Source organism: Propithecus coquereli, unplaced genomic scaffold (assembly GCF_000956105.1).
Source record: "Propithecus coquereli isolate 6110/MARCELLA unplaced genomic scaffold, Pcoq_1.0 Scaffold386, whole genome shotgun sequence".
Taxonomy (NCBI): domain Eukaryota; kingdom Metazoa; phylum Chordata; class Mammalia; order Primates; family Indriidae; genus Propithecus; species Propithecus coquereli.
The window spans coordinates 500,449-510,907 of NW_012149574.1; the positions used below are offsets into that span (position 1 = coordinate 500,449).

Below are 10,459 nucleotides of genomic sequence, written 5' to 3' on the forward strand. Positions count from 1 at the left end.
TATGATTGCAATGAATAAAACAATAGAAAATCTCATCAAAGAAGTAGAAGCCACATTTTAAAAGCCAGATATAGGCCAGGCACAGTAGTTCATGCCTATAATATCAGTGCTTTGGGAGTCTGAGGTGAGAAGGTCACTTGAGCCCAGGAGTTTGAGGCTGCAGTGAGCTATGGTAAGGCCACTGTACTCCAGCCTGGGTAACACAGTAAGATCCTGTCTCTGACACACAAAAAAAAAAAGAAAAGAAAAGAAAAAATAAAGAGAGATAGAAAGAAAGGCCACTTGTAAAATCAAGAACTGAAAAAGTAAACATTTAAAAAATTCACAGCATGGGCATTAAGCCAAACCCTCTCCTTCTCTTCAGGCGATAGAGTAGAGGAAAGAATAATGTAGAGGTCATGCCAGGTCAGATCATAAGATTGAGTTAAATAACAGGGACATACATCCATGTGATGTCTTCCACCCCAGTCACCTCCCTGAATGGGAATAAACCACTTCTGGTAGAGTTTGTAGGTCTCGCCACTTGAGCAGAATGAGAACAGGAGCAGTGGGGCTGGGAAGAGGAGAGGGGGCAGGTTTGGGGTTAGACTGAGGGAGGTCTGGTTGGGGAGACGTGTAGGGGGGAAGGCTGAGATTGGAAGGGTTAGGACGTGCAACAGGAAGATTTGAGCCAGATAGTAGCTCATACAGAGTGAGAGTGCAGGGTAAAAAGAGGCTTGGACATAGGGAATTTCAGACCATTTGCCATTGCAGTGACAGAAATTATAGTGAGACTTACTGTTTTGAGACTTCAGAGGAGGCACCCAAAGGGGTGGTTTTTTTTTTGTTGTTGTTGTTTTTTTTGCTTTAAGAACCACATAACTTTATTGGAAGCAATGGTAAAACTGAAAGGTCAAAACTTAAGTGAACATTCTGAAAGGGCAATGTGCACGCCTGGCTGGTGGCCTGACCTGGGAAGTTACCCGTAGCTGTGAGGACAGTCCCAGATCAGTTCTCCTGGTCGCTGCCGCAGACCACGGTGAGCTTGTCAAAGAGGTACTCGGCCAGGCCGGCGTCCGCGGCCGCCAGCTTGCGCAGGTTGGTGAGGTAGCCGCCCAGCTCCTTGATGGCCTTGACCTGCTCGTGCAGTTAGTGGCTATCCAGGAAGTCACGGAGCTGCACGTCGCCCTTGTCGGTGGCCAGCTGGTGCAGCTCCAGGAGGCTCTGGCTGACGCTCTTCTCCAGGCGGAGGGCGCACTCCATGGCCCGCAGCCCGCCCTCCCAGTCGTCGCGGTCGGGCTTCCTGATGTCGCGAAGGCAGATGCGGCCGCCGCGCGGGTTCTGCAGGCCCATCAGCTTCTCGGCGTGCTCCCTCTCCTCGTGCGACTGGCGCAGGAAGTAGCGGGAGAAGTGCTTCAGGGCCACGTCGTCGCGGTCGAAGTAGAAGGCCATGGAGAGGTACACGCAGGAGACGCGGAGCTCCTCGTTGATCTGGCTGTTGATGGCGGCCTCGCAGTCGCGGTGGTAGTTCTGGCGCACCTGAGAGAGCGCGGCTGTGACGGGCGGCGCAGGCGCGGGGAGCGGGAAGAACAGGAAGCGCCTCGGGAGCGCGGGCCGCGGAGCGGGCAACGGCGGCGTTGCAGGCAGCGGGGGCTTGGGGTGAACCCAAGCAGGGCGAGGGCGGTGGCCCGCGGAGTGCGGGCTCCTGGCCTAGCGGCGGGTAAATGGCGGCCGGTCTGCCCGGAACCGGAAGTGGGCCTCTTCTTGAATTTACTCAAAGGCACCAAAGAAGTTGCCAGGATCCCCAGTTGACAAGGAGCCCAGAGTTTTCATGGGTCAAGCGTCCAGGCATAGCTTTACTGGGTCCTCTGCACAGAGCCTCCCAAGAGTGCAAGGTGTCAGCCAGGGATCAAGCTCAGCAAATAAAGGTTGGTCACAAGTCTGAGACTGAGAGTTTCCCATATTCCTAGAAACAGTAGGGGTCACCTGGGGCCGATTCTACTCAATTCTAGGCGTCCCTAGAACGAGGGAACGGCATGGGAGTGACGAGCAAGCCATGAGTCGAACCAGGAGTCCCTGTGTCCAGCGAAGGCCCCAGGGGCCGAGGGTCCTCCGGCTTACTGGTAGGACTTTCGAGTCAAGATGAGTTGAGTAACCAGCGAGAGAGGTCAGGAAACAACCTCTTGAATGAGAACAAGAGGGATCGGGAAACAAGAACAAGCTTCTGAGCTCGTCACTCACAAGGAACAGGATATCTCAGGGTGTGGAGTCTGGAAGTCAGCAAGGAAGATCTAAGTCTCAGTCCAGTGTCTGCCTCTCGGATTGATTCAGAAGGGTCCAGGTGGACAATTACCTGACCGCAGCCAATCTAGAAAGCCCTGCCTACACTCCAGAATCAGAGACAAGTTAGAGAGAGAGACCCCTGCACGGCTTTGGACTTCTCCCAGCCACCTTGTCAGAGACAAGAGATGTTGATGGCTCAAGGGGACATAATCAACCAAGGAGACTGGGCCCTCTCAGTGTAGTCAAAGATCCGTGGAAACCTTACCAGTGACCCAGGGATCAGAGGAAGGCAGGATTCAGGAGTTAGCCAAGGATGAGCTGCCGCTACCTGCTGTTTCCCGAGTTGCAAGCCTTGCCTGCTTGAGTCCCGGAGGTCGTGTCCACCCGATGTGCCCTTCCGGGTTTGAGCACCAAATGTTAGGTCCAGAGCTGAGAGGGAGACACATGAAGCCTCAGGCATAGCAAAATGCCATTTATTTTGAGCATCTGGGTGCAGATGTGGAGGCTGAGAAGAGCGTCCACCGTGAGGGAGGGGAAAACATTGGGTTTTGTAGAGGGTTTTTCTGGGGGAGTGAGCAAGATCTGCTGAGACAGGGGAGGCCGGTAGCTTTGTCCTTATCAGGGGGGATACGAATGCTGCTGTCATTGCAGCTGTCTGTGGTCAGACTTAGATTTTACAACCTCCGGACTCTCCAGAGTCCTGTGGCTTTTGTTTCTCAGGCTTTATGATCATTACCTAAGTTTTCCATTAACCACATTACGTCCTATACATACTTTTTGGGTTTCCACCCTAAGCAAACCTAACAATACGTAGAATGAGAGCAAAGAGTAACCAGAAGCCACTGGAGCCACTAATTGGTAGGAACAATTAAATAGTAATTGATAAAATACTGGAGGCTGAATGTGGATTAGCTTGAGAGTTAAAAACTCCTGGGGGTTCAGACTGACAGAGGCGAGAGGCATCACATTTTTGTGAGCTTTACTTCCAGAATTCTCACCAAGTTGTCACAGTGAAGAATGGGGAAAAAAAAAATCCCCATGTGCTTTGAGCAAGGGGAGGAGCAAAAATAACCATTTTGAAATCAATCTAGAGTGTTCTCTACAACAATGACCTGCCCATTAAAAAAAAAAAGAAAAACACTTTGAGACTTACCTGACCTGGGAGAGGGGAAGTACCCAAGTACAGACCCCTCTAGCCTTCTTGTCTGCCCAAACTCCTAATACCCTGTCAGTATTTCAACAGGGGTTCTGGATAATTATAGTGGCTTACACTATTGAACGAACTACACGAACAAGACTTTAAGAAAGAGTTTCTAGGGAAACCTGAAGACAACAGAGGAGACAAAAACAAGGACACTACAGGAAATCAAAACATGTAATGCTGTAGCCACAGCAAACTTTAAACATAACCAAACACTCAGTCATATAATATCCAAAAATCTGACGATATCAAATGCTGGTGAGGATGTGGAGCAGGAGAAAGTCTCGTTCATAGCTGGTGGGAAAGCAAAATGGTACAACCACTTTGGAAGACAGTTTGGCAGTTTCCTACAAACATTGTCATACCACACCATCCAGCAATCACATATCTAGGAATTTACTCAAATGAGGTAAAAACTTACGTCCACACAAAAACCTGTACACAAATGTTTGTAGCCATTTTATTCCTAATTGCCTAAAATTGGAAGTAACAAGATGTCCTCTCATAGTTGAATGATTAAACAAACTGTGGTATGTCCATATGATAGGGTATTATTCAGCAGTAAAAGGAAATGAGCTATCAAGTCACCCAAAACATGGAGGAATATTAAATACATATTATTAAGTTGAAAAAGCCAATCTGAAAAGCCTACATACTGTTTGACATTGTGGAAAAGAAAAGACTATAGAGACTAAAAATGTCAGTGATTGCCAGGGTTTTCGGGTAGAGGAAGCAGGGTGAATAGGTTGAACTTAAAGGATTTTTAGGACAGTGAAACTATTCTGCATCATACTGTAGTGGCAAATGTATGATATTATGCATTTATCAACACTCATAAAATTGTATACAACGAAGTGTCAACCCTGATGTAAACTATGGACTTTAGTTAATACTAATGTATTCATATTGGTTATTTAATTTTAATAAATATACCACAATTATGCAAGGTATTAATAAAATGGTAAACTATAAAAAAAAATAAAAATAAAAAATTCACAGCATGGACTTAATGGAATTAATGACAAATAAAACAATCTTTTGACTTGAAGATAGGTTAATAGAAATTATCAAATCCGAAGAAATAAGAAAGAAAGAATTGAAAAAAAATGAACCCAGCTTCAGGCACCCATGGGAAAATATCAAATGGTCTAACATACATGTAATTGGAGTCCTGAAAAGAGAAGTATGAAAATAGGGCATAAAAAATACTTGAAAAAATAATGACCAAAATTTTCCCAATTTTAGTGGAAAACATAAATTTACAGATTCAACCAGAGGCAATTCAAGCATACGCAGAATAAATACAAAGAAAGCAATGCCTAGGAGCATCATAGCCAAACCAATGAAAACCAAAGATGAAGAGAAAATCATTTTAAAGTCTTAAAAGAAAAACATCAGCCCAGGATTCTACATCCAGCAAAAATATCCTTCCAGAAAAAAGGAAGAATAGAGAGAGACAAGATGGCTGCCCAGAGACACCAACTTCCAGATGATCTCAGAAAGAAGGAAAAGTTTTAGATGAAAAAACAAACAAACAAACAAATATAGATTGGGTGTAATTCTGAGGGAAAAGTGCCCGAACCTACAAGAGATTCCATGGGAAGACATTGTAGAGCAGAACAAGAAGAAGCAAGATATCGGCAGAGGACAACCCCTGAGAGGCTTGAAGTCCAGCGAAAAGGGTAGATGAAGCAGTTTGTTTCTCCCTCCCTCACATCAATAATGAAATTAAGATGGAAATCTAAAATTCCTCAAACTGAATGACAAAGGGGACACAAGCTATCAAAATCTATGGTATTCAGCAAAAGCAGTCCTACAGGGAATATTCATGGCCTTAAATGCCTATATAGCAAAAAGACAGAAAGATCATGAATCAACAATCTAATGACATATCTCAGGGAAATAGAAAAGACAAAGCAAACCAAACCCAAAATCAGCAGAAGAAAAAAAAAATAACAAAGGTCAGAGCAGAACTAAAGGAAACAGAAAACAAACAAACAAATGAAAAACAATACAAAGGATCAATAAAACAAAAAGTTAGTTCTTTTTTTTTTTTTTGAGACAGGGTCTCACTCTTTTGCCCAGGCTAGAGTGAGTGCCTTGGTGTCAGCCTACCTCACAGCAACCTCAAACTCCTGGGTTCAAGCGATCCTTCTGCTTCAGCCTCCCGAATAGCTGGGACTACAGGCATGGGCCACCATGCCCGGCTAATTTTTTATATATATTTTTAGTTGGCTGATTAATTTCTTTTTTAATTTTAGTAGAGGCGGGGTCCCGGTCTTGCTCAGGCTGGTCTCGAACTCCTGAGCTCAGACGATCCGCCTGCCTCGGCCTCCCAGAGTGCTAGGATCACAAGTGTAAGCCACCGCACCTGGCCCAAAAAAAAGTTGGTTCTTTGAAAAGATAAACAAAATTGATAGACCTCTTGCTAGATTAACCAGGAATAGAAGAGAAAGGACCCAAATAAGCTCAATCAGAAATGAAAAAGGAGGCCGGGTGTGGTGGCTCACGCCTGTAATCCTAGCACTCTGGGAGGCCGAGGCGGGTAGATCGTTTGAGCTCAGGAGTTCGAGACCAGCCTGAGCAAGAGCGAGACCCCATCTCTACTAAAAATAGAAAAAAATTAATCGGACAACTGAAAGTATATAGAAAAAATTAGCCAGGCATTGTGGCGCATGCCTGTAGTCCCAGTTACTCGGGAGGCTGAGGCAGTAGGATTGCTTGAGCCCAGGGGTTTGAGGTTGCTGTGAGCTAGGCTGACGCCACAGCACTCTAGCCCAGGCAAAAAGAGTGAGACTCTGTCTCAAAAAAAAAAAGAGGAAAAAAAAAAAGGAAATGAAAAAGGAAATATTACAACTGATACCACAGAAATACAAAATATCATCTGTGAATACCATGAAAATCTCTACACACCAAAATTCAAAAGCTTATAGGAAAAGGACAAATTCTTGGAAACATGGGCCTCAATCAGGAAGAAATAGAACTCCTGAACAGACCAATAACAAACAAAGAGATTGAAACGATAATGAAAATCTTTGAACAAAAAGCCCCAGACCAGATGGATTCACAGCCAAATTTTACCAGACCTACAAAGAAGAGCTGGTACCCATACTGCAGAAATTATTCCATAACATCAAGAAAGGGAATCCTCCCCAACTCATTCTATGAAGCCAGTGTCATCTTGATACCAAAGCCAGGAAAGGATACAATAACAACAAAAGAAAACAAACCAATCAATATAGATGCAAAAATCCTCAATAAAATACTAGCAAACTGAATTCAATGCACATCAAAAAAAATAGTCCACCCGGACCAAGTGGGCTTCCTCCCAGGGAATATAAGAGTGAGTCAACATGCAGAAATCAATAAAAATGATTCACCACATAAACAGAAGCAAAAAAAAAAAAACCATATGATCATCTCAATAGATACAGAAAAAGTATTCAACAAAATTCAGCACTCTTTAATGATAAAAACCCTCAACAAACTAGGCATAGAAAGAATACATCTCAAAATTATAAAAGCCATATATGACAAGCCCATAGCCAACATCGTACTGAATGGGAAAAAGTTTAAAGCATTCCCACTGAGAACTGGAATAAGACAAGAGTTCCCCCTATCACCACTTCTGTTCTACATAGTGCTGGAAGTCCTAGCCAGAGCAATCAGGCTAGAGAAAGAAATAAAGCATATCCAAATCAGGAAAGAGGAGGTCAAACTATCACTTTTGGCTGACAATGTGGTCTTATATCTAGAAAACCCCAGAGACTCTACCAAGAGACTCCTGGAATTGATAAATAAATTCAGCAAAGCCTCAGGTTACAAAATCAGTGTACACAAATTGGTAGCATTCCTATACAAAAATAACTGTCAAGCTGAGAGTCAAATCAAAGACTCAATACCACTCACAGTAGCCACAAAGAAAATAAAATAAAATACCTAGGAATATACTTAACCAAGGAGGTGAAAGATCTCTACAAAGAGAGCTATGAAACACTGAGAAAAGAAATTGCAGATGACACAAACAAATGGGAAAACATATCATGCTCATGGATTGGTAGAATCAACATTGTTAAAATGTCCATACCACCCAAAATGATTTACAGATTCAATGCAATCCCCATCAAAATGCCAACATCATATTTCAAAGGTCTAGAAAAAATAATTTTACATGTTGTTTGGAACCAGAAAAGAGCCCAAATAGCCAAAGCAATGTTAAACAAAAAGAACTAATCTGGAGACATCACATTACCAGACTTCAAACTATACTACAAGGCTATGTTAACCAAAACAGCATGGTACCGGCACAAAAATAAGGACGTAGAGCAATGGAACGGAACAGACAACCCAGATATAAAGCCATCCACATACAGCCTACTGATCTCTGACAAAGCAGACAACAATATACACTGGGGAAAAGAAGACCTATTCAATAAATGGTGCTGGGAGAATTTGATAGTCACATGCAGAAGAATGAAACAGGATCCATATGTCTCACCACTCATAAAAATTAATTCAAGATGGATAAAGACTTAAACGTAAGGCATGAAACCATAAGAATTCTAGAAGAAAATGTTGGAAAAACTCTTCTAGATACCAGCCTAGGCAAGCAATTTATGAAGAAGACCCCAATGGCAATCACAGCAACAACAAAAATAAATAGATGGGACTTGATTAAATTAAAAAGCTTCTGCATAGCTAAGGAAATAATCAACAGAGCAAATAGCCTACAGAATGGGAAAAAATATTCATAAGGTATATATTGTATAAAGGGCTAATAACCAGAATCTACAAAGAACTCAAGCAAATCAGCAAGAAAAAAACAATCTCATTAAAAAGTGGGCAAAAGACATGAACAAAAGCTTTTCAAAAGAAGACAGACAGATGGCCAATAAACATATGAAATAATGCTCAATGTCACTAATCATCAGGGAAATGCAAATTAAAACCAAAGTCAGATATTACCTTACCCTAGTTAGAATGGCTTTTATTAAAAAGTCCAAAAACAATAGGTGCTGGCATAGATGGAGAGAGAGAGGAAGGCTTATACACTGTTGATGGGACTGCAAATTAGTACAACCTCTATGGAAAACAGTATGGAGATTCCTCAAAGAACTGAAAATGGATCTACCATTTGATCCAGCAATCCCACTACTAGGTATTTGCCAAAAGGAAAAGAAGTCATTTTATTAAAAAGATGCCTGCACTCCAATGTTTATTGCCCCACAATTCACAATTGCAAAGATGTGGAATCAACCCAAGTGTCCATCAATTCATGAGTGGATTAACAAAATGTGGTATATGTATATTATGGGATACTATTCAGCCACGAAGAAGGATGAATTAAGGCCTTTTGCAACAATTTGGATGGAACTGGAGACCATTATCCTAAATGAAGTATATAAAGATTGGAAAAACCACCACCACTTGTAGTCTCTGTTAAATTGGAAATAACTCATGAGCACATATGTGCACAGAGGGAAGTAAAACTCAGTGGAAATCAAGAAGGGGGAGGGGCAGGAGGGCATGAGCAAAAATCTACCTACCAGGTACAATGAACACTATCTGGGTGATGGGCACATTTACAACTCTGACTCAAGCATAACAAAAGCAATCCGTGTAACCAAAAACATTTGTACCCCTATAATATTTTGAAATAATAAAAAAAAGTTTTAAAGTAATAACATTCACTGGGTGTCAGGCACATGGGAGGGGGGAGGAGGGGATGGGTATATTCACACCTAATGGGTGTGGTGCACACCATCTGGGGCATGGACACGCTTGAAGCTCTGACTCGGGTAGGGCAAAGACAATATATGTAACTTAAACTGTTCTACCCCCATAATATGCTGAAATAAAAAAAAATTTAAATTTAAATAATTCATTGCCAATAGATGTGTACTATAGGAAATTGTAAAGGAAGTTCTTCCAGCTGAAGGAAAGAAAAACCAAATAAAAACCAAATCTTCAGGAAGGAATGAAGATTATCAGAAATGGTAAACAACTGATAAATAGTGCTACTTATTCCTCTTAATTTCTTTAGAATACAAAGAACTGTTTAAAGGAAAAACTAACATTGTTTTGTTAGGGTTTATAATGTATGTAAATGTAACACATATAACAACAATAGCATAAATAATAGGAATGGGAATAAACACACCTGCATATTTAGAAGAGTTCTACATTTCATATGAAAGAGGACCATATCAACTCTAAATAGATAAGGAAAAATTACATACAGATGTATATTGTAAACCCTATAACAACCATTAAAATGTAATACAAAGAGATATTGCTAAAAAGCTAATTGATTAACTAAAATGTAATTCTATAAAATACACAAATAATCCAAAGAAAGGGATCAATCTAATAGAGAAAAAAATTGTCTTCTTTGAAGGAGAAATTCACCCAAAATGTTTTTGTTTCTTTTGTAATTCTCAAGAAAGAACATTATATCTATGAAACTAAGCCAATAATAATACAGAGAAAGCAGTACAAAGGAAGAAAAGATTTCATGGAGAATTAAAAGAAGCAAATCATTATTGTGATAATTTAAAACAGTCACAAAATAAATGAATAGCAAATTGGATACTGCAGAAAACTGAAAGACAAATTGAAAACACCAAAATTAGAAGAAACAGAAAGGGCGGTGCCATTTGCAGGGGTTGGGGGATAGTACCAGAGAACAAACCTGGGAAATCTCACCTAGGAATAGTAATGGTCCTGGAAAGCAGGATGGGGCAGAGGGACCAGTGGAACTTATATGCATCTCACTGCCTGTTTCACAGGGAAAACTACCTACAATACCTTAAAATGTAAAATAATCACTATTCACTTCTTTAAAAAATAAAAATAATGCCAAATGTAACTCCTCAGTCAGAAAGATGATAAACAACATAAAAGATATTAAACAAAAATAATCTGTATGTAAAATCTCAGATTTTATTAATGAAATCTAGTACTTGGGAGAGCAGATAGAAAGAAAATAAATGAATG

The 10,459-nt window shown here is 41.3% G+C and overlaps 1 pseudogene; it reads right to left on the reverse strand.

The window, feature by feature from the left end:
* Window positions 1-987: 987 nt before the first annotated feature.
* LOC105816728 lies at window positions 988-3,020 on the reverse strand (annotated as a pseudogene).
* Window positions 3,021-10,459: the final 7,439 nt, after the last annotated feature.